The sequence below is a fragment of the Micropterus salmoides genome, unplaced genomic scaffold (assembly GCF_014851395.1).
Source record: "Micropterus salmoides isolate LMB-PRFRI ecotype aquatic unplaced genomic scaffold, ASM1485139v1 Ms_hic_scaffold_21, whole genome shotgun sequence".
Lineage (NCBI taxonomy): Eukaryota > Metazoa > Chordata > Actinopteri > Centrarchiformes > Centrarchidae > Micropterus > Micropterus salmoides.
Genome location: NW_024041262.1, coordinates 4205881 through 4232023, shown reverse-complemented (window position 1 = coordinate 4232023; position 26143 = coordinate 4205881). Strand labels below are relative to the sequence as shown.

Sequence of the window (26143 nt, the reverse complement as noted above, 5' to 3'; positions counted from 1 at the left end):
AGTTACACAGAGTGTGTTTTAAAAGCATGATACCAATATTCAATTCAGATTTATTTATTATTATTCATAACAGAAGTTATCTCATTGCACTCTTCATTTAGAGCAGGTCTAGACCATACTCTTTGTAATATTATTTACCCAACAATTCCCACCATGAGAGAGCAAGCACAAAGTGTCAAGGAAAAACTCCAGAACCAATACTCAGGATGGGCGGCCATCTGTCCCAACCGTTTTGGTTGAGAGAGGCAGAGAGAGTGCAGGAGGAACGAGAAAACGCAGTAATAATAATAGTAGTAATAATACACATATAAACAAAAAAAATAATGATAGCAATAATAATTGATCATAATAATAGGGCTAATAATAGCAGAAATATGGGGACAGCAGGTGGCAAGTGTAAAACTTCTATAAACAGCCTAGTTAAGATGGGGTCCAAGAGACTGGTTGATGGTTAAGAGGAAGAAATCATTGAAGTTAGTTGGTGATTATCAAATTTGAAAATGTTCAAAGCGAGAAAATAAAATAAATATCTATGATAAATGAGTCAATACAAACTTTTAAAATATTTTTTCTTAACAGAATTTATTCCTGGCAGAGATGAGAACATAAAAACACACAACAGATTTAAAATGAAAAAACACAATTACAAAAAAAGAAATAGGTGGAATAATTCAAAACACAAAATGGTCAAATTGACATTGAAACATTTTCAAGCATTTTCAAGTCTCTACAAAATTATCTGGTGGTGGGGATGGCTGGTTGGACTTAAGCCCGCAGTATTTCTAAATCGTGGCTATACCCTGTCAAGCAATATTTTTGGTACCCTATGTGATTTAAATGAAATTTTTTCACAATGTGGGTAAACCTTATATTGATGTTCTTGTACAATACTGTACATGCTCTGACTGTAGACTGCATGATTTGCTACATTCATGTATTTGCACAAAAAATACTATGTTGCGATGTCAGTGTCACTGATAACAGGAAAAGCACAGATGTTACATGAATTAGTTCAGTAGTGTATGAGTAAGTATGCAGTCAGGACCTACTGTGTTACTTTAGTTGGGTTCCTGTGTTCCTCAGCCTCATTCTGTTCGAGGAAATTGGCAATGGAATATGAGTGGACTGGGGGGCAGTTGACCTCTGTTGAAGTGAGTTGGTTCTTCTATTTTTGTTCCATGTTGTGTTACTGGATGTGATTTGTTGTTGTACAGGCTACTCTCTTTCAGGCTGATGATTACTTACCTTGTCTTGCCTTTGAATAATGTTCTCAGCCGTGACCTAACATTACGGTAAGATCATTAAGTATTCTTTACTTTTTAAACAACTTTACAACAACCCAAAGTCACAGCACAATTTAGCCAAAGAAAGGTCACATCTTCACATAACTTAATAGCAGCAAATAGTAGGCTTTGTAGTAACATTTTACACATATACACATATTACACAACCCATAAAAAGTGAGATAACCACACCATTAAATCACTGAGGAACAACCTCATCATTGCTGGAGTTTTAAAAGTTGAAAACCTGAAGACAAGCTTGTGCTTTTATTTTGAAGGCTAGACCTGCACCTACAAAGTTTTGTTTCTATTAATCCCTGTATGTTTTATAAATATACAGCTTCACATCATATTAAATTTTCACAAGTTCATGATCGTTTTATGAGTGAGGTATAAAACCAGGCAAAGATTATTCAAGGCCCCAGCATGCACTGCTTGTCAGTTGGTTTGTGGTAATTTGAATGATTGCAATCTTTCTCTCTGTTTCTCTCTCTCTCTCTCTCTCTCTCTCTCTCTCTCTCTCTCACACACACACATGCACACCCTTGCAGCTACAGTTAATCATATGGTGAGTAACTGCATAGACTATTGTCCATATAAAGTGTGCTCAGTTAAAAATATTTTATTTCTTATGCAGCATACAACACATCAAAGACAACTTTTTGCAGTGCCGCCTGACAACAAACAACTGTTCAGTATATATACAAGTTGTAATGGCCACAACCTGAATCATTTTCGATTATAAACGGTGTCAGACCTGAGCTGTCCAAACTGAAACAGGGCATCCATACAGGAACTGACCAATATGAAATATTTGCAGAAGAGCGTTGCATTCTTTTGTCAAGCAGAAGTTCATTAACTTGCTTGTGTTACAGTAAAACCTGATCATGGAGCTGTTTGTTCTGACATTATTAGGTCCTTAAAGCTGCACTAATAAACATTTTTATATTACCAATGGATCAAATGACTACATGTAATGGAAAAAGTTGCCTGTAGTTACAAACCTGCATTAATTACCACCGCACTCCGCAGTTCCCTCAGCTCTATGTAGTGTTTTAGCATCTTTTAAGTAATTGGTTCAGTTGTCTGGCCTAAAACTCTGAGCTTTTTTAGTAGAAACAGTTGTGCTAAAACCACCATATGGTACCTGCTCAACAGCAAATGGCAAACAGACAAAGTTAGCTACTAGCCGTTGAACAAGGTGGAGCATTTAGCAGCAAAAGAGCCCAATATGGTTCTCAGGAGTTGGTGGAGACCAAAACAGAGCTAAAAGGAGAGTGAATGTTGGACTTACATTTATTTGGTGGCCAGAAACTCGACTCAAAATAAACGCTTATGTGTCTCTGTGTATGCTTGATGAGTAAATAGGCAACTGTTTGCTAACACGTTCGGCAAATGTTTTCCAATAATATGTCAATGTTATGTTTACACCATGTTCTGCTGCCCCAAAGTGGCCCAATTTGTTTTTCAATCAATGAATTCAGCTTTTATATGGACTTAAATGCTATAGAAGTTTTCTTTCAAAACAAAATTTAACCCTGAGTGTTGCGTTAAAAGAGAAGAAGAGAAATACTAATTATTTGTTCATATTTGTATGTTCATCATGATACAAATATATACAGTTTTAAATGTGCTCTGGAGGCACTGCGCACAGATTGAGACATGCAATCTAACAAACATGCAAATGAGCTCCAAGGTCCATAAAATATAATAGTATAGAAAATAATGCAACCAACATGTCAAAAAAAGACTGTTCACTCACTCAAATACAATCTGTTGCCTACATAGATGTTTCCTAAATGAAGCGCAAAATTGGAATTCCAACCACAGCCAGTCAAGTTATGTTTGGTCTTATGCAGCAGTCCTCCTTTAGAGACACATTTTAGGTGATCAAAACGTTTCTCATCATTAACGCATTGATGCAGTCCTCCGCATGTTTACATATCGTCTTCTTTGCCAGGTGCTGAGAACACGCAAGCTTTTCTACAGCTGTGTCCCGGAGCTTTTATTGGGTCAGTGAAGAGTTCAACAGCAGCCGACTTGGCAGTCACTTGTCAAGAACAGTTTGTCAGCCAGTCTAAGTCTTAAACAAACAGGGCTTTTGTCCATGGACTTGGCTTTGAATTGTACCCTTGACACAGTGTATGGCCTTTGTCTGGATCTGAAGCTTGATTGCAGGATACATTACATAAGATTTTAACAATGTTGATTTTTTCAAAGCAGATCCAAACAGATCCAAAAGTCTGCCTTGAGACTGTGTTCTTTCTGGTTTATGCCAGTGGTGTATGGGTGTATGTCGTTTTTATATTATCCTCCAGATTGGCCAACAGAGAACACACCTTGCACTTCCATTAGCAATGATTTAGTGGTAAATTAAAAGGTTGGTATAGGTAGAAGAACATAATAATGTAAGGCAAACAACCCAAATTATATTTAAAACAATCATTGTTCAAAGAGGCATGAATTTTATATATATATATATATTATTTATATATAAAATTCCTTCAAGAAGAAGTTAAAGGTTTTTGAGAGATATGCTAATTCACTTTCTTTCAGAGAGTTAGATGAAAAGATTGACATCAATCTGAGGTAAGGAGCTTTAGTAGTTAGTCTAGCATGCTAAGCTCAGCTATGAGATGAGTTTAACAGTTAGAGCATTTAACTGGCCATCTCGGTCATCCAGTTGGTCCACTATATTGATCCAAACTGAAATAGCTCAACAACTATTGGATGTATGACTTTGAAAATATGTGCAGACATTCATGGTCTTCAGAGGATGAAGCCTACTGATTTTGGAGAGTCCCTCATTATTTGCTCTAATGCCACCATGAGGTTGATGTTTCTGTTTTTTTAGTGAAATGTCTTGACAACTATTGGATGGATTGCCATTGCATTTGGTAGAGACATTCATGTTGCCCCGAGGAGGATTTGTAATCATTTTGGATCCTTTTTCATCTAGCACCATCATCAGGTCAACATTTCAACTTGGGTTTATGACCAAAAACCTGCAGAACATGATATTCCCATCAGCCTCAGCAGTTACTACTGTTTTTATAGCAAATCATTGTGAGCATGTAGCATGCTGATGTTAGGATTTTGCTCAATGACCTGAGGTATGCAAGAGTGTTTTTTACTGACGGTACACCGGTAAAGCGGGTAATGCTTTCCTGTTTGGCCTCCTGATGGCACCTTTGTCTCACTGTTACTATGAATACATACATACAACTATGAAAAAGTAAGTTTATATTAGCTTACTGGCACAGTAACATGATGGTATGGGCACCTGGTTGTCAGGTTTAGTGCACAGCAGCATTTTATTTGATACTGGAGGGTTTTGATGACAGTAGTTTTAGAAATGAAGATGTACCCAAGGCCACAAATGAGGAGGTATTAGTGACATTTATGAATCAGAGAATGACAAAGCTAGCTCAGACAACATGAGCTCTGAATGGGACAACGGTCAAGATACGGTCCAAGTCTGAGCAGTCTATGAAAATTACAGTAGCCTACACGTAACATAGTAGAGTATACACATTAATTAAAACAGACTATACTGAAATATATGATTGAATTTAGAAAAAAACAAAATTTCTTCCATCAACAAATTACTTTTAAAAGCTCATAAATTGCAAAATGTATTCTTTATTTTTATTTTTTTTTTACAAGTTTACAAGCATTATGATTTTATTATATGGCTTAATTTGGATTATGTAAGTGCCGGGTTGCTAAAGACCTGAGGTATCTAGGTATGTCTGAAAAAACACATGCATTTCAGGGTTAAAAAATGAGATGTGTTAATGGGTCATCTAAGTCTTACAAAGAAAGCAAATAGCATAAGGCTATTTTCTCATATAATTTAAATCATTTATGTGCTGTTTGCTAAAATTTCGACTATAAATGTTTAGTTTCAAATAATGATAAATGTCAGTCTAAAATGTTAGGTAAAGTAGAAAACCGTGGGTTTTGTTGGTTGCTTATCCTCCTCTCTTTCCACTGATCTACTTTTGGCTTTTAGTCTTGAATGAATGGCAGCATAATATTTTGGGAGCAGCAGTGAGTTAATAGGGCTTCCTCCCACTCAGTACCTCTTGGTGCGTCTCTGACAGTCTGTTCACCCAGAGAGGTGGGAGGAGGGCTCAGGAGGTGAGATTTAGAAGTAGCTACAGCAGCCTGACTTCTCCTTCTGTGCTTCAATGTATTCATGGATCTGGAACTTGGGCTCATTGGGATGCTGGACTGCCCGGTGCTTCAGTTCCCTGATGAACAGAACGAGACATCACAGTTTAGAAACCACTATAGATTTTCCTCAATGATCTGTTGACGCCTGCTGTGTAAGCTGCATCTCCGTGCATGCTGAGCTGCTGACCAAAATTAAAATTAAGGTTCATTTGAGTAAGAAGTGCAAATTCAGGGGTTCACCCAAAAACTGGGAGTTAATTAATGGATTATATAATATCTGCTTAAAATGTAAAAAAAAATGGCTTTTAAGATATTTGGTACATTGTAAGGGGTTACATTTTTAATCATCTCTTTAAAACCGCTTTTAAATACTTATCGCTATTACTGGGTTAATTAATGGAATGTTAAGGTAAAATATTAAGGTAATCTTTTTGGATCAATGACTTGCTTAACATCTAAGAAATACTGTAAGTCTTTTTAATAATGCTCCAAAAACAGATTTTCCCACGGATCATTGACACATTCTCTTTGGACAACTACACTTATTGGAAGAGTGTATTGAATGTTTCTCTAAAGCCATTAAGAAGAACCGGAAGCCTAACCCACTAGTTGCTAGGTGCTACGAGTGTGTTACTGTATGGAAATATGAAACTCAGGCCATTTCATTTGGAATGATGGTAGCAAACAAGAAAACGAATTCTAATTATGTGGAAGTCAGACAATGATATGATTTGACATGTGGATAAGAGAGATGATGAAGGTGTTATAGATCAAAACTACTAATAATGATAAGAATAAGATAAAAATCAAATTTTGGCCAGAATTTAGAACCTTGTGCCAGAGTACCTCAAGGGTAGCTGAGTGATGGTGTATTTGTTTACCTTCTATCGCTGTGTATATGAAAGCATTGGAAATTAGCTGTAGCTATAAGCTGTGATGCATTACATTGGAATATTTTTGTACAATTCTCTATGTTTATAGCATCTGTCCCTTTCAAATCAAATAAACTTTAAGAAGCTGCTCCAATATGATATGATATGCATTCACCTTTTATACTGAAGAGAAACAAATTATATCAATGATTACAATATATATTTTTCTTAGGTGCGAGTCTCCAGAGACGCCCTTCTAGTACAGAGACTATTTTAACTTTAAAGTTAAAGTGACAAGTGGTGACAAAATTTGTGGCGAACCAGAATTTGATAAGAATTTGAAACAGAATTTGATAAGACCTGGATTCGAAGTAAAATTGGAATCAGTATTGATAATCAATAAAACTGAAACGATACCGAACCCTAACAACGACCCCACAGAGGTTTAATAGCTGGGATTCCCTGGCAGTCAGTCAGAACTGAAGACGGCTCTCTTCAGTTCGACCAAGTCCAGCTGCTCTTGATTTTAACCTTCCTTGGATTCTACTGAGCTGGGTTCGGCTCCAGCTCCCCGTGTCCTAAAATAAATGTTAAAAAATATATTATTTTAATATTTGATCATTTATGTCATAAAATGGCTTGCTAAGTGGGTTAAAACTGTAATAATACATGTAAATGTAATTTAGTATAATCATTATATACATAAGAATAATTTTTGTTGTAATGGTGATTTCTGATTGAAGCAATGAGTTATTACATAAATTAACAATGGTATTATTGCATCATCAGTAAAAAAAAAAAGTACTAATGCTAATATCTATTATAGGGGCATTATGGAGTTTCCAGCGGCCACAAGCTTTAACTAAGATTGCTACCAGGTGTGTGCTCATGCGCGTGCGTGCTTTCAGAACTCAGGAGCGAGCATAATCCGAAACACAACCACTTTCATACAGAAATCCTGCAATAAACGCAAGACACCAGCATGCAGGCTGTGGCTTTTGACTCAGGCATGTGCAGGCTTTGTTAGTTCAGCGTTCCCGGCTCAGAGGCAGATCAACACCGGCTCCGTAATGTTACTTCATTCAGCGCAGCAAGCCGCATATTGGCACAATCCTCTCAGAAAAAAGGCAGAGTGACAGCGGCTATAGACAGGCAGGGAGACTGCTTTACACAACATGCTGGAAACTCAGGTAAACCCCTACTGCAACATTACAGCAATAGTTTTATTAACTGCAGGTTGAACTAAGCCATGCTCGTTACATGATCACGTTACATTTACTGCATTTAGACGAAGTATTACAGCGTTAGCTCGACTGCTGCTTTGAGTAACTACCGTTACTATCTGTGAATCTTTCACCGGAGGCTCAGCAGTGTCAGTAGAGCTAAATGTATTGGATGATAGTAGTGAGCTGGACTGATTATAACGGTATTGTGTCACACTTTATAATAATAAGACCGCAGGTCAAAGCTACTGTAGCGTTAGCTGGCTGCTCCTGGCTGCATCACTGGCTAACTTAGTAAACATATAGCTTGCTTTTTAACGTTATATCCTTTCTTGCAGTCTAAATCAACAGTGGTACACAGGATAGTAACATGGGTCGTGTTAGTTGGTGAAGTAATGTGGAAAGCGATACAACTTTGCACTGGATAACATTAGCAACTGCTCGGCGTCAGCCGGCGAGCTAACGTGACTTTCTCTGTTTCTCCAGCTTTACTAATGCTCACTTTGTTTTTACTCGACATCATCTGAACCTGTGTGGTCTGATGGGCTTCAGCACATAAACCTTTATTGTTGTCTTGTATCCTTAGGTGGAGCCTGTGTTTTGCTGTGAGCCGGTTGTTTTATGGTGTTAGTGGACTGCGTGTCGTTAGCTGCCGCGTTGTCGCTGTAGTACGAGAGAGGCTCGGGAGCGCGCACAGGGCTGAATCCGACATGGAGTCCCCACATTAAAAGCAGAATAGTGGCTGATGCAAGCAATGGAGAAAACAAGCGGGTGCTTCATTTCTAAGTGAGTTTTGAACCCATTGACAATAAGACAATGAAAATTTGATTTATTTCAATGAAAAGTGACTATACAGTATATGATGCATTTAGTAACTGATTATGTTTTGGTACACTGTATCCCTACAAAATTATTTTTAATAGATTTTGACAAATTACTGTATTAGCCATTGTTTATCACTTATTATTCTTTTCACTAAACACCACACAGTTGAAAGTAATAACAAAGGCCAGCTCAGTTCACAGCAGACTGAAGATACTGCAGTAGTACAGTGTACAGTGTTAGATAGTCAGTATGTGTGACTGTTTCATACTTGGCCACAGCAGTGAAGGCCAGCTCTACGTTGACTCCTGTCTTGGCACTCGTCTCCATGAAAGGAACTGAATACTCCTGAAGACGTGAAGAGGGGCAAACAACAGTGAACAGCAGAGTAAACCACATCAGTTATGGTCGTACAGCAGTGCGTAAAAAACTCACTCTGGCCAGCCTCTCTCCTTCATCTCTCCTGATCGCTCTTTCACTGCTCATGTCAGCCTGACAGAGAGATACAGGGCAGTATGGTTAGAATAGGACCATTGTGAGTTCAGATTCAATGAACTGCACTAGTACAAATTTTATTTCACTTTGCCCTGAGAAAGGTAGTTTAGAGGAATTAAGCTACTGTTATATAGTGGCATTCTATAAATTCAATTTTGCATGTGAATATTTAAATATTTTAAACAAAATATGAACCACATGGAGTCTTCTGAACAACATTAATTACACTGAACAAAATTATAAACGTAACACTTTTGTTTTTGCCCCATTCATAATGAGCTGAATTCAAAGAGCTAAAACTTTCTCTATGTACACAAAAGGCCTATTTCCCCAAATATTGTTCACAAATCTGTCACAATCAGTGTTAGTGAGCACTTCTCCTTTGCCAAGATAATCCATCCACCTCAAAGGCGTGGCATACCAAGATGCTGATCAGATAGCATGGGTATTGCACAGGTGTGCCTTAGGCTGGCCATAATAAAAGGCCATTCCATAAAAGGAATCACACCAGGTAATTTTAAGTGGAGGCCTATGTAGCAACTAATTGTAGCAATAATAAAGACTTCCCCCCCACCTGCTGAGCTTCTCAGAGCATTCCCTCTCACCTTGTTTCCCAGCAACATGATGACTACATCGCTCTGTGCATACTCATGGACCTCTGTTAACCATGCCTGCAACAAGAAAGACACGTGTGCCAACTGTATTGATAGCTGATCCACAGAGGTCATTGTATGCTCTCTTTGACTTTAAGAATTTTTTGTTAAAGGCAGTTCCTGACCCACTCATTACCATATATTTCCAGGCGGTAGACATATCCCAGACTTACCCTTATGTTGTCAAAGGAGGTTTTGCTGGTGATGTCATACAGCAGGAGCAAAGCTTTAGAGATAGAAGAATATAGAGAATATAGAGAAAAAAAAAGATTGATGAACACATAATTCTATTGCTGCACATCTGTCAGCAGTAAATTTTGTGGAAAAAAGTACAGTCAGATGTAGATTATGGTGTATAGTTGCCTCACCATGTGCATCTCTGTAATAGGCATGTGTCACACTTCTAAACCTTTCCTGCCCAGCTGTGTCCCAAATCTGAAACAGAAAAGTAAGAACAAAAACTGCCACTTGGCCAATTCTAGTTTTCAGTTACAGCACTTGCCCAGGAGGAAACCAGCCTGCACTCTAAAAATAGGTTGCTATTGTGAAATAACATCAAGTTTTCAGTGGAACTGATTTACTTACTGACCTGTAGTTTGACCTTTACATCATCAACAGTCACCACTTTATTCTGAGAGAAGCAGACACAGATTTTATTCCGATGTTAGAATGGGCACTGGCTACACAGATTAAAGAATGATTAAAGGAATAATTTGTTCAAATTACAAAAAAAACCCACTATCTTTTAAGATTTCTGCCTCCACCACTCCAATATGGTGAAAAATTCAACAACAGCATAGAATCAGTGTTACTAATTTAAGGTTCTCTCTGGCAACTGAGTGCTTAGCACTGTTGCCTCACAGCAAGAAGGATGTGGGTTCAAACCCCGGTTGCCCCAGCCTTTCTGAGTGGAGTTTGCATTCTCTCTGGGTGCTCCGGCTTCCTCCCACTGTCCAAAGACATGTGGACTAGGTTGATTGGTGACCCTAAATTGTCTTAGGTTTGCCTGATGTCATTGGCTTCAGCCCCCACGACCCTGTACGTAGGAGAAGCGGTTGGCAACTGTTTTGTTCGGACCTACTGTTACTATATAACAATAATGATGATTATTTGATAAAAGCTATATGATAAGTATTTTAGTTTGTTAGATTAAAATGGAAAAACTGTCAAAAAATCAATTAATTTCAATGGAATTGCCACAATTAGTGAATTTGCTTGCAGTGGTGATTAGAGTATAAACTGCTCCGCAAAAGATGCATGTTTTTTTGAGGTAACAACTCCGTCTCCAGTGCTGGTCGTAGCCATCGGAGCGAGGAGTGTTGTGGGCGTAAGTCAAACCCACCAATAGAAATTATTATTTAATTATTATCATTATTTCGACCATTTTTGACTCGCAAAATGGTTTGACCTGCAAAACTTTCTGACTCGCAAGGAGAAGTTTTTGACTTGCAATCAAAGAGGACAAATTAGCAATTAAAACTTTCTGTGACACAAAAAATTGCAAACGTGATTTTTGACTGCAGTACAACAAATATGCTCTCAAAACTGTGTTTTTGCTTGCATTAAAAAGACACAAACATACCTTCATAGCTCGCCCAGAACGTTGTTGTAGTATGCTTGGAGCTAGCATTAACAGTTGGCATGCATGTTAGATGTTAGATTGACAGCTACGGTTGTTCACCAACTTGTCTTTATTGTACTTTCTCAAGCTTCTAATGTTGAAGATTTGTTATTTAGCCATGATGTTTGAATATTCTATATGGCTAACTTGATAACTACTAAATGCTAGGATAATGTTTAAGATGTCAATTAAAACCAAGCGGGAAGCCTCCTGATCTGGGCCGAGTTCAATCTCAAAATGTTTATCACCAGTTTGGATTGAAGATTGACATTTTTGGATTGAACGACATATTTCCTTGCAATGTTGGGCAACGTTGGGAGTGTCTCAGGTGTTACCCAATCAGCTGCAAATTTGTAAACACAACAGTGTTAAAAAGGCAGGAAAATTCAGTGCGCTTGCGTACACAGCAGGGTGTTCAGGAAACCACAGTTTCCGTTGAAAAAAACATTTTGCTACGTTTTGTCTGCACTGAACTCAGCCCTGATGTGAACGACGAAGTCCCTGAAACATGCATTCTATTGAACGGCCACCAGGGGGCGACTCTTCTGGTTCCAAAAATAAGTACGGCTCCATTAGAAATAATGGTAAAATAAGGCTACTTCTCTTATTTTCCGGATAAGTTTGTGGTCTCAATCACTAGTTTCAGGTCTTCTTCAATGCAAAATGATTTTCATTTAGTAAATTATGGTACAATTTATTTTAAAATAGAGTATAAATTAGAGTATGCCTCAGGGCAGAATTATCTTTGATTAACGTGAATTACAGATGCACCTGTCTTGTCCAAATATGGTCACGTCTGGTGCCACTGGTTGCAAAAAGTCAACATGACGGCGCCCTATCAGGCAAACTCGAGGCTTTAAAACTGCAGTCCACAAACCAATGGGTGACGTCACGATGACTACGCCCATTTCTTATATACAGTCTATGATTAAAGCGTTTATTAGGACAATGTTTAAGATGTGAGCTTTGAGGTGCAGTCTTGTTGCCCAGCCTTGCTGTTCTCAGGCTGCGGCCTTCACATTTTTGTAAGAACACAGAGGCTTCAAAAGAACACACACACTACATTATTATATGATGTGTGTATTTTGCAAAAACACACACATCCGGTGTTGCTAGCAGGCCATATTTAGAATTAATTGCATATCCGACCGGGGGACAATGGGGCCTTTATGGATTTTAACAAATTGCTGCTAGCACCTTCACTCAGGCCTGATGACATACAAGACTAGACACACATTAATACAATGGGCCTTTGCAAGTGGACTGCAACTCTGAAGGCTGTGAAGGTCATCATGTGACACAGGACACCAACTTGTGTTGATGTTAACCAACTGTGTGATTGTATCATGCACATACAATGTCTTATTGATCAGTGTCACATTTCAGTCTAACTACTTTAGAAGTGTTATAGGGTAGAATACACTATTGATTATGTGTGGATGTGGAGATATAGAAAACCCACAAGAGAAGGAGCGAGACAGAATATATCAGCAAATGTAGGGAGTTTGAGGAGTCTGCTCCTGGGACCAGCTCGGATACCCACGTATTTGTATTTGCACCTGTTTGAAAGGATCACTAAACTTGAGTTGATTTGAGTTTTACTGTAGTCTCTGTTGTCTCTAAAGGACCACAATTCATCTAAGTTACAGTTACAAACAAGAGTATAAAGTGTGAGAGTGAGGGCCCGTTAGGCCTCTGGCCCGGGCTGAGTGTTTTTCCTCCCACACTGGCTTTTTAGCGAGGATGCATGGATGAACTTTGCTTTCTTTTGTGATCAGGCCTTAAGGCATGTAGAGGAAGTGGTCTTACTTGTTATTAGCCACTGATGTAAGATATCTGAGAGATTCCGAGAGAGCAAAGGGGGATATGTTTGATACTGAGAATCTCTCGCAAAGGTGAATTGTTTGGTTTGCTGTTTTGGACTGTGGAAGAAACGTGAACGTTGCCATCCGCCATTTTACATCTAAAATGAAATCTACATCAAGAGAAGAGAGGGCTTGCCAGCGTCAGAAAAGGCCTATCAGCAAGAAGGGCTACTATCACCGCCAGACTTGTTGGAGGTTGTTGTGCTGTGTTATGGGTTTGTAGAACCTGTTCCCCTCTGCGGGCATACATACAGACTTAAAGTGGCAGCCTCTCATGAGCTACTGTGCACAACCAAGTAGTTTATTTCCCAAACATGCATTGTTTTCTGGTAATACTAGATCATTATATTCTTGTCATAGATAATTGGTTGGCTGGGATGGTCAACCTGTCTAACTTTTTTTTTAAGGACTTTTAGGCACTAGGGAATCAAACTGGGTCTTCAGTGAATTATACAGGATACAGGGATGTTGCAGTAGATTCTTTTGCAATTCATTCCAAACCATTTGCCTCCATTTGATAGGGGTGGAGGCAGAAATCTCATACAGAAATCTCAAGAACTGGGTCAATGAAACCGAAACTATCTGCATGACTAAATATCACAAGACGTAAGTGATAAATAGAATATTTTTTTGTGATTTGGGTGAACTGAAACTTAAATGTGTGAATGCTCCTACATGAAAGAGTTACACACAAATAAATTGAACACACACACACACACACACACACACACACACACCGTGAATCCAATGCCCACTGTAGCAGAGAAGGAGCCGGGGATGAACTTTCCCTGATCAAACTGCACCAACAGGGACGTCTTTCCCACTCCACTGTCTCCGACCAGGATTGTCTGCAGGAAAACAGCCAGGTTCAGTTATCAATCAATCAATCAAACAAACTGTATTGGAATCACAATCAGCCGTTCAAATCTCATTCTAGCTAAACCCTCACAGTCATTTTATAATTTTGAATTGTGAGTCAGCATGTGCGTCACAGTGGACATTTCTGTCTCCAAGCAGCACAAACAACATTATCTTTTACAAGAGCTTGGCAGTGTACTGCTATTACAGTGTGACTCACAAGCTGGAGGAGATAACCTTCAAGACAATGAAATTAATGAAAGGCAGCATTCAGAAGCATCCAAGTTAGTCACCACGGCCATCAGTCAATACTTCATCTTCCATAGCCCTGTCTTTCATTTGTAGCCCACTTAGAAAAGTCACACCGAGGAACCCACCCCCCACCCCCCCGGGTTCAATTCCCATTGTGACACATTCACCACTGTGTCCCTGAGCAAGACACATAACCCATAGTTGCTCCAGAGGCGTGCAACCTCTGACATATTATTAAATGAAATGTTAATTAATTATTATTAATATATGACAATTGTATGTCGCCTTGAATGAAAGCATCGGCTAAAAGAATAAAATGTAAATTTAGAAATGGTCTTGACCAACTCACTAAATGTTGACCCTGTGACTGGCATTCAGAAGAGGTCTTAACATGGTGAGTAGTGAGCCTGTCACAAACGTTCATCCCTACTGACAGAGAAGAACATCCATATTGGATGATTCTGCAAAGCCCTACAATCTTTTAAATGCCCATGTTTGCTTGTTTTGGTTGTTTGTTTTTTCATTTCTCATTTTCTACATTATCAGCACACGGCATCTACAATATGGGTACATTTTATGAAATATTGTCATTATGGCAAATAAACTATGGTTTGGGTATGGTTTAGGTTAGGCAACTAAAACACTTTGGGTTGGAGGTTCATTCTTGATTCTGGAAAGAAAGTTGGTCCAGATTATAATAAGTAGTCTTAGCCAAATGTGAGCAGTGAGCCTGTCACAAACTTCCATAGATGTTCAAAAGTGGTTTGAAAAGATGTTAGAATTGTGACCCCATTCCGTCATGATGATTCATCCTCAAAAGTGGTCTTGTAGAGATGTCAAAATTTTGATGAAAATTGAATGTCAACAGACGTGATGAAAATTGAATGTCAACAGACGTGGATCTTGAATTTCAATTAAATGTCAAATATGGGCACCCTGGTGTGGCCAAGGGGTTAAGGCGCTGACCATGAACCACAACGACATGGTTCACATCCAGCCGGGTCATTTCTCTACCGTTGGCTATCTATGTAGGTAAGCAAGGTAACCAAGAAAGTCAGAAGTGAAGGGTAATGTAATCATCAGTTAAACCAAGCAAGGATTCACCTGTAAGTTTTTGCCAACATTCTTTAAAGGCTGAAAGAGGTAAAAGGGGGAAGAAAGGAAAGGATTAGAGCTGAGAAGCAGGAGCTGCTTTCTGAACATAGTTACATGTTTTAGAGCCTCCCTTTGATCTCAGCATTTAGAGGGATTTTAGAAACGCTCCGAAATGTGTCACATCTCAGTTGTGGATAAATTATGAATACTGCCTCAGTGATCATCCACTGAATTTTCATACCAACATACTCAGCTGTGCCAATAACTTCAGTAAGTTATTCTCTCTGTTGAGAAAAAGTCAGTGCAGCAATTGAAAGAAGAGTTATTTTTAATGTTTAGTCAGTGAAAAGGAAGAGTTCTATGATGTTTAAGGCTGATAGATAGATAGTGAGGAGCAGCACAGGAAGTGGGAACAGGTAGTTAATGTTATCTTATCTTGTTTGTGATTTAACTGTTAACATCAATATAATAATGATGCCTTCCTTTCAGCCTCATCTGTACATAGTGTACGGTGCTAATTAGCAGATTTTAGCATTAACATGCTACGATAATTGAATCGTTCCCTTGTAAGCATATGCAGCTTACAATGATAACAGTGGCAGATTTACCATCAAAATTCATGGATATTTTTGAAACAATGTTGTTCAATGTACAACGTTGTTCATAATTCAGAGGTAACTAGACTCTAATGTTAACATTTTTAGCATTTTTAGCCAGCATTTATTCATTTTGGTGGCAAATGACAACTGTCATCAGGTGATAGACTGCAGCTAGCTAGCTAATTTAGCTAACGCCAGCTTCATGAGTAGGCTGAAAACGCTGATCTTTTCCTTTTTCCAAATGACTTTTTGGGGGTCTTGTACTTGATGGCAAGCTACAAACATCATAATGTTCCAAGTGGAAAGTAGAAAGTGGAAAGTAGAAACTGCTTTGTTGTTGTCCTAGTATGAAGTATAAATATAGCTATGATGAGGGAAAATGTAAAATCTGACGGTTGCTTTGTTCTGACATTATCTAACATTAGTTGTTTTTTTTAACAGTTCACTAAGGGATATTTTCCACGGCTATAATAGGAGAAAATTTCAAAATGATGAATCCCTTAAAAATGGATCAAAGTTTCAGAACGGTAAACACAGAGGGGCTTTGACTAACATGTAGATCATAACACAGTCCTACAGCTGCATTATTATTTAATCTGATCCTCCTGTGTTGTAATGGCATCTGCTTCCTGTTTTCAAGACACCACTGCGAGGAACATCCTGGAATACCTGTATGTGTGTATGTGAAGACACAACCAATTGCGTTGCAGAGTTACACATACATGCGTGTGTGTACGCGATGGTGCACCCTGGTATTTCCAAATAGTGTACGGCTGATGATGAAGATGTATGTGTGTTTGTGGAGGGAGAGGGCTAGGACACTGTTTCTGTGGTAACAGAGGTTAATGGGAAGTGAGCCTGTCTCATAAAACCCCACTGGAGACTGGAGGCAATTAGAGGAAAGCACCGCAAATGCTCGAGAATTAGACATGGATGATGTGGATGATGTTTAGAGTGTTTTGTGCATAGAGAATAATAAAGAAAGAGAGAATTAGATTGTTTTCATCCTCAAGGCTCATAAGCAATCTGTTAAGTGCCCAAGAATTTCCTTTCTTCTAGTTGTTTTTACCAAGAAAATTCTGAGAGAGCGTCCATTGAGGCCATCATGGTGATAAACACGAACTGTGGAAGTCCTTTTACTGTATGGGAAGATGGACCAACAGTTTCAGGGAATGGAAAGAATTTGGAGTCATGGGGTTCTGCTGAATTTCTCTGCCTAAGCTATTTGGAAAACATCACTTTAATCTTCCTGGAGAATATGAAATCTGTTACACACAGGCTAGAATGTAATCTAGTTTGACAGTTTTCATATTGCCACTAATTTAGACTGTTGGATACGCCATGCAGCTGGGATTTGAAACCACCGCACAGTAGCAGGTTTCTGTAGCTTCCGATATTAAAAGTCCATCTGATGGCTGACGCAAACTTACAGTCTTGGCAATGTGTGTGCCTCTATGTGTTTGAAAGACACACTTGTGAATTCTTATATTATTAAAATAAATGCATATCAGTATAAACCAATGTATTTATGGATCACAATCAGTGCCTTAGAAATACTTTCAAAGTCATTTGTAATGTGAACATAATGACCAATGAAGTAGAATTGTTTTTTTATATTTTACTATATAATACTCAAATAAGCTCACAAAAGTAGTCAGTTAAGACAAGACTAGTGAAATTTTAAACCACGAAAAGACCAAAACCAACAATGAATTGTTCTGCTTAAGTACAGTGTGTCCAAAGCCTGCTATAGCTTATTCCTCAGTGCCTTAGAGCCACATGGTTGTCCAAAAACTGTTGAATACTAAATACCTGTAAGCTGATAAAATGCTGGTCCAGTGGATTGCATCCAATGCTAGTTAGCAGTCTTAAGCTTCCTTGTCTTTGTATTGAAAGAGAGGGAGTTATTAAAGATAAAAGCATTACTTTTGTTTGTATATTTGATTTGGCCACTTAGGGGCACACGTTTGACATATGGCTTCATAAAGTTGTTATGGCTAATGGCAACCTTACCTGTTTACACATCCATCAGATCATTGTCTGATCACCTGATAAATGTAAGTCCAAAATTCACTGTCTTTTAGCTCTATTCTGGCTTCTACCAACTCCTGAGAGTAATATCTGACTCCTTAGCTGCTAAATGCTCCGCTCTGTTCACTCACTGTGTCTGTCTGCTGTTTGGTGCTGAGCAGGCAGCTGCAATTTTAATCACAGAAAACAGCTGCCTGCTGCTGGTGGAACAAAGAGTGCTGGGAGCGGTGAGACTAAACCAAAGCAATGGGCTGAAAGACGCGAAAAATCTTTGTAGAGCTGAGCAGAACTACAGAGTTGGGTGGTAATTCTTTGCAGTTTTATCTTTCTGAGTGATATTTCTCTTATATTAGCTTCTCTGCACTAGCAGTATAGATTTATAAATCCTTCTGCTCACCTACAAAGCCTCAGGCACAATCATATCTTAAAGAGCTCATACGCTACTAGAACTCTGGGCTCCCAGAATGAAGGGTTACTCATAGAGTCTCTAAAAGTAGAATAGGAGCTTCCGTCTGTCGCTTTCTGCATCTGTTTTGAGTCTGGATCTGTGGTTACGGGCCACCTACAGCCCCCATGTTCCTGCTTGTTGCCCGTTGCTACAATTATTATTATGAGTCCTATTATTATTATTATTATTATTATTATTATTATTATTATTGCCATAACCATTACTGTTCCTTTACATCTCTCTTGTGGAACTTGCATGTGCTCTCTCCTCCCAAACCGGTCAAGACAGATGGCCGCCCACCCTGAGTACAGGATCTGCTTGAGGTTTCTGTTAAAGGGGACTTTTTTCTTGCCACTGCCAACAACCAAATCGTACAAGATATTTAATTGCATCACAAGATCAACGTTGCATTGATTTTTATAAAAATGTCTGAGTGGAGCACAATTTTACATGGTGACCATGGCCCCTGTTTTATTATGCAGTCATCCCTCAGGTGAAAACGCATGAGATGGAGTGAAAGAAAAGCTCTACGTTTAGAGACAATGGAAAAGATAGCACCAAAAGCAAAACAGCCTCAGAGTGACAGAGGACTAATAGGAGAGAGATAGGGCAAAATGGACAGATTGACCTGCTCATGCCTGTCGCCTGAAATTACTCTTTGTGATTTTTGAAAGAACAGCTTGTGTTGCTTTGCAAAGCACCTGCTCCTCTCACAATACAAGTCTTATACATGCACTCACACAAACCCTGCTTCCAAGGCAATTAAAGGCGGCTTGTCAAAGTGCATAATGGTTACATTAGAGTAACCCAGTTCATGTCTTATTGGACCATTAGCTTTTGGCAAAACACAGTTCTCACTAAATTCACACTAATTACATTATGTCGCTTAGCAGCAGCCCTAAGGAGAGAAATCCTTCTTCAAAAGTATTACTTCACAGTAAGTGCAATGACATTATAGCAGATTGTGTGAGTGTAGATTACAATTACATTTTTTTGTTGGCATGTTGTACAACACCATGAGAGAAATGAGAAATTTCTTGTAACATAATTAACTAAATATCACGTTCACTTTTGGAAAGACAAATTATAAACCTCTCAGCTTGCCGGTGCACTAATTTCTCACAGCGAGCGATGTTTAGAAAGAAAGTAGGGCATTGCAAACTAAAGGCCAAAAACATTATTAAATAAACGCCTTGACTGATACAGCTCCCTCACTCTGAACTGGAGGCTGTTCCTGCGATACAGCTTGATAATATAAAGTGACATTTCATGAAGCCCAAAGGGAGTTTCTCTTTTCTCTTTATTCCTTTGTTCTTGTTCAGCTGTCAAACACTCCACTCTGTTCACCAGCTAGCTGCTAACTGTGTCCGCCTGCTGTTTGGTGCTGGGTTTTTAGTGCCTTTTCTATGAAAAAAGCTGCCTGCTGCGGCTGAAAACAAGGTTGACGAGAGCGGTGAGAGTGAATTAAAACAGTAAGGTTACGCAACCAAAACAATGAGCTGAAAGATGCTAAACGCTCCATAGAGCTGAGGAGACTTGCAGAGTCTGATGATAGTTGACTGTTTGTTGCTAACAATAGCAAACCCAGCAAAATAATTAATTATTTCTACTTAGGAGCTGAACACATCCTCCACCTCTGCATCACTCATATTACTGCAATCTAAATGTTGTTGAGCTTTTATCTGCATCACATTCTTCATTCAATTAATGGAATTGGCTCAGGTGTCATCATGTCAGCTAAGAAAGTAACATGATCATATTTTTTAAATCCTACTTATTACTGACAAGGCTTCACATGAGTACATCACCATTAACACCTTTCTGTCTGCACTCTGAGCTGCCAAAGGCCTCTACAATCTGCTGGGTTCAGCCTTTTGGCTGTTCCAGAGTCTGTGGCGCATTTTTTGTTGTAATGACACCTCAGCTTTGCAACTGTGGTATTGAGTCTGCTGGAACTGTTTCATGCGTTTAAAACCCGTCTTAAAAGACGTTTTATAGGCTCGTCTTCTTGTTGGACCACCAGACAGTTCTGTTACATTACCACCAGATGTATTGTTTATTTTCTAGTAGTTACCTTTTGAATGATTTCACTTGTTTTATGCTGATGTTGTTTTTTATATTGGCGATTGTACTTTCATGCAATGACTTATCTTATTATTATGGTAATTAAAGATGGTTTGCACTTTGGCAATCATCATTAGAATTTAGAGAAACTCTGTTATGGAACATGTTTAAACGTTTACAGATGCCACATGAGGTGTTGCCCTAGTGAATCTATTAGTGTACCTGCTGTCAGGCCAATGTAGACCATTTGTCCTCTATGTAATTGCTCACTTAAAACAGAAGTCTTGTCCAGAAGTGGATATTATTTGAGCAAATTGACAGGGAGATGCAATCTAGCTCACCCCAGTCTTCAGAGACAATATTTACATAACCCAGTTCGTGTGGTAATAATGCCATGCACACATCTACAGGGGGTCTTGCTCAAGAGGATGCCGGCAGAGAGTGTCCTCTCTTTAAAGCCTTATTCCACCCTGAAGCAGCAAGAAGCAGGGGACTCATATAAGAGAAGAGCGCTCTTAAAATCTGACTGTTCGTTAGAGAAGGAAGTAGGCTATGTCTTTTGGGCGGATTGGACACGCAACAAGTGCCAAAAAGTGAAGATCAGCACCATGGAGAGCGCACAAGCAGTCCAGCACGTAGGCGGACGCGGCGGGAGGCACGGGGTTTTAGAGACATTTTAGAAAGTCCAGTAAATAACTGTATAAATAACAGAAAGAGGGAGACTAAGTAAATACATATTAAAGAAAGAGAACACATTTAAAGTAATTTAGAAACCCTCCTAGCAATGTTTAAAATTTGAGTTTGTGGCACTAGGATTTAAAACCTATTTTTCGATTGTAAACATGTCGCCATACCTTGTGCAGTAATTCCTCATCATAAGTCGGGCTGGTGGAGTCTTTGCCTGGCTGTCGGTGGTCTCTCTGGATTCGTAGCCGCTGTCGGGATGGATCTCCGGGTAAGCCGTGGTGTAGTGCGCCGAGATCGGCTCCATCGACTCCATCCGCTCCATCCTGTTGGCCTCCATGCGCACTTTTACAACGGAGCACTCTGGTGAGGAGAATAAATGATGACAAACCACGCAAGCCTCTCTCTCTCTCTCTCTCTCTCTCTCTCTCTCTCTCTCTCTCTCTCTCTCTCTCTCTCTCTCTCTCTCTCTCTCTCTCTCTCTCAGTTCTCCCCACGCAGCTCTCTCCTCTGAGCGCTCCACGCTCCTCGACAAGCTCCTCCCTCGAAGTGAATCACAGTCTGCGGGCATCTGCCTACATCACTTCACATTTAAAAGGCACGTCGTGATCGTTCACCCACATCGCGCCGAATCCGTTGCAAAGGTGGGGCGGGAGGGAGAGATGATGAGACTGAGCAGCCGTTGTGAGGACGAAGACGATGTGAGGGTGTTGGATGGGAGCTTGTGTGGATGAGGGGAGGGGGTATGAGGCAAATAGCGGGTGAGGATGATTCGGTGAATGGGAGGATGAGGAGGATGAGGCTGAATTCAAGTGGCGCTGTGCATCAGAGCTGTTATTGTAAAGTATTTTAGGTTGCGTCCAGTCATTTCACAAGTCTTATTAATGCAAGTGAGTTGAAGTTTTCCAGCTCTTTGAATGCAAATTGTTGCCAATTTTCAACAGTAATAGCCTGTCTGTCTTTATTGGTACCTTTTCAACTTCCTCACTCCACATGTGTGGCACCCTTTTGTTCAGCAGAAACTTAGCTGTAAGTTTTGTAAATTTGTGAACTTAAGTAGAAACCCAAAAAGCAGGAAACATGACCAAAGCAAAGCAAATCTTTACTGATAATCACTCAGAAATATCACTATAGAACAGTTTCACTTTTTATACACACAAATACAGCAAAGTATAATACAGTCTATTAAAGTGGTTTTTTGAGCCTTTTTCATTTAATGTCTTTTATTTGCTGTCATTACTAATATGTTGTCAGGTGGTGCCACCAGCTAAAATATTGATTTAAACTGATAAATAATAGGTTAAAGCAAACATGTGGTTTAAAAGAATGATGATCATGGATACTGTATTGAAAACGTTAATTTGTATTTTTGTATAATTATTTTTCCATCAATAAATGTAAAATTGGATGCTAAAGATACTAAATACATGGCCTCTAGAATGCAATAATCTTAGATAATAGTAAATACAAAATACAAGCACAAAATAATAATTTGTTTAGCCTACATGCTAGGGAATACTTGCCAATGGTATAACTTAGAACAAATAGTAGGAATATATATATATGTTGTTACAAATATTTGGTTGCGCCACCTGACATTTTTTGGGCTGTGAAGTAAAAAAAATGTGAAAATTTATTTAAACACTTTGAAATGTTGTAATAAATAAAACTTCTTTATACACATTGTTCCAATTTCAAAAATATCCATTTTGAAAAGACTTTTAAAAAAATACATTTTTAGAAGCTTGATATGTCATAGACCCCTTTTGCATGCTATTGAAGATTACTGAAAATATTAAGAATTCAAAGTTTTAAAAAATGTCTTTCAATAAAATGTTTCTGGGTCTACACACATAAATGATATACTGTGTGATAAACCCACGTCGGCATCTTCTCAGCTTGTCTCTACATGATATATGAATAAAGTTAAGTTACTGTTAATAAAACATGATCAGTGTATTCATGGATTAATACTCAGTTACGCAGGTCTGAGTCAGTCAATATTTGCCACTGAACGTGTGTCTATCGAAACTGATCACACACCCTGAATATGTGAGAAACAGCTCTCATGCAAGTCTACACTTTGTATCTATAGATTTTAGTGATTTGTTACTGTATCAATTTTAAAAGGTCAATTTTGCATATGTCTCCAGAGAGAATTTGCAAAAGAGTGAACTTTGCAGAGCGTTTTCCTTCGTTTTAATTTTTTTCTGCTGACAGCTCAACCACTCTCCTGACATGGGGTTAATATTTACCTGGTGTTTAGTGTGTCATTCTATACAGACACTAGGTCTGTCTAATGTTTCAGAAGTTTCAACAAGTCAGGGTGAAAAAAAAAACAAAGAGTCAGTTGTTTTCCTCCAGCTACTATGCAAAGGTCAGATTTTTAAAGCTGTAGATAATGTGTGTTTAGATCGGGTAAACTGATTGACAAGAGAGATTCCTCTGATGGCACCAGAGCTGCTGACTGTCATCGTGGCTTTAGGTGAGAACAGCACTTTTAGTTTATTTCTCTTCATTCTCTACATGCATCTGACATGTTAAACTGGTGTAATGTGAGGAAATATAAATAATATATATATATATATCTTTTCTCAATTAGCTGACCACCCTTAGCGTTACATATACACATTGTCATTTACCAAATAAATGACTTACAGTACAGGATGATAACGCACAACGCAGCGCAGTAATGGTAGAGTATTAAAAGGTGTTGTTCTGGAAATTATTTCTTATGAGTAAAGTCTTTTAAAGGCTACTCTTCCCCTACTGTCATTATATCCTGTAACATGTGCAGTCCACCCGCACCCTGCTACACTGTAAAAAAAATTATATTATATATATATTCCTTTTTATTTTACAGATTTGTCTTGTATTTTTGAAATACATGAAAATTTCAAGAAATTACAAAATAAATTGTGAATTTCTAAAGTAAAATATGAAAAACCTGTAGCTGTGAATAACCATAACATTTCTGCTACCTTAAGGAAACTTTTTGGGTTTTTCAAACTTACAATACATACAGGAATTTCTCGTATTTTCACAATATTTTTTCTTATTTAAAAGAAAAAAGGGTTAAATTTAAGTTTAATACTGTAAAAACATTTCTTAAACTTGGTACAATTAGTAACAGTTAACCGTAACAAAAAACATTTGTTCTGTAACTTGACATCTTGTCAATTGACAAATATCCCCCCTTTAAGTATGGATATTTGGAAAATAAAAACATTGAATAAATGTTATTTTAATCAGTATATAGTGTCTACAAGTATTGTTAAACTGTCGAAAACACAGTTTTGATAATTGAAAACAGCCATAATTACTGTAGTTTCACAGCTTTTGACTTTAATTATAATTCTTAGATTACAAGTTAGATTAACATAGTATATAATTGCCCCAAATCGCCCAATGTCAGCAGGGATTGGCTCCAGCCCCCTGCGACCCTGTACGCGGGATAAGCGGTTGACGATGGATGGACGGATAAATTGCCCCAAAGTGGTAAAATTACAGAAAGGTAATATTTAATTTATTGTTAAATGACAGGTGTTCACACCTTTTAATGGGGTTAAAAAAGAAAACTTCCTGTAAAATTACAGGTTTGTGATGAAAAATTAATTTTAATGCCATTTTACAGATACTTCGATTGAAGAGTTTTAGCTATAGGTGTATTATCAAAACCTAACACAAACCTATTTAAATCCTGTTTTTTCATAATTAAAAATTACCACATGTTCACATTTTACATTAGAGTAATATATGCATTTATCCTATAATAAAGACCCATTTTGAGTTATCTTGTACTAGGGTTTTTTGAGACAGTTTCAGACTTCCTTAAATTTACTTATTTTGAGGAAACTCAGACATTTTACATTTATTAATTTAAAAGGGTTAAGTGTCTTGCTCAGGGACACAATGGTGGATGGGTGGGACACAGTGGGGGATTGAACTTGGGGCTCTCACACCAAAGGCACGTGCCTTATCCATTGCGCTATCACAACCCCACAGACCTTTTGAAGTACCACCACAATACAAATTCCAACAAATAAGCCACACAAGTCAACCATTTCAGTGTATTTCAAGAATTGTTCTCCTGAAACAAAAGTAGTTTAGTTTTTATTTAACTTATTGACGATCTTCAGATCTATTCATTAGAAACCCAATTGGATCAACATAAAGAATATTTTGGATACTGTTAGACACAGCTCCAAGATTAAAGTGCAATCTGAATGTAAAGTAATTGGAAAGTATTTCTTAATGCTGGCATTTTGCTTTCATAGGACTGTACAGAGACATGAAAGGCAAAGGAGAGGGGGACTGATGGTTTTACATACAGTGAACTTAATGCACAATCCAAAAACTTCTTCCTTGGTTTCAATATGATATTTTATGACTTTCTAAAGCCAGTTTTTGTGTCTGGTAAATGTTGTTACGGCTGTATGTGTTTCTCTGTGCATCCTTGTTCCTTTTCTGTCCTCTAGTTCTGCCACAGGAGTACTACCAGCTGATTGCTGAATTAGGTCCACCTGGCCTTGCAAGGCAGTGCACAACTGTGTGCACGGGAGTTGGGGAAGTCCAAAATTTCTAAATTAAGTTGGTATTCAAAAAAGATGCAGATATATGCGAGTAGACTTTTTCTTGGCAGTCCACATAAATCCATTTGTTGTCAAGTTTTTGGTATACAAGCCAAAAGTACATTTTCAGATTCGACTGACTTTGCACAACACCTCTGGATGACCTAAAGAAACCACTTGGGTTCTTAGCTCAATTGGAAAACATTAACAAAGGCAAACAAAATCAACTGTCACGGTTTTGTGGTGAAGGCAGGGTGGAGCAGGTTGGAGGACCCAAACGCAGGACACAGAGCGGAGCAGGTATAGTTCAGTGGTTTTAATATAACAAAAAGCGAGCACACTTACAAACAGAGTGGCTGATAGACTGAGTCCAAAAACAAGGGCAGTCCAACAGAAATACAAAATCCAATAACGGCAGGGAAACAGGGAGACACGACGAGTGAGGTTGACGACACGAAACACACTGCTACACAGGGTGACAACATACAATGACCCGACAAAGACAAGACTGAAACAAAGTAGGCCAAG

General features: G+C 38.5%; 1 pseudogene; it reads right to left on the bottom strand.

Moving 5' to 3' along the window:
* Nucleotides 1-1882: 1882 nt before the first annotated feature.
* Nucleotides 1883-26143, bottom strand: part of LOC119915790 — a 30610-nt pseudogene continuing 6349 nt past the window's right edge.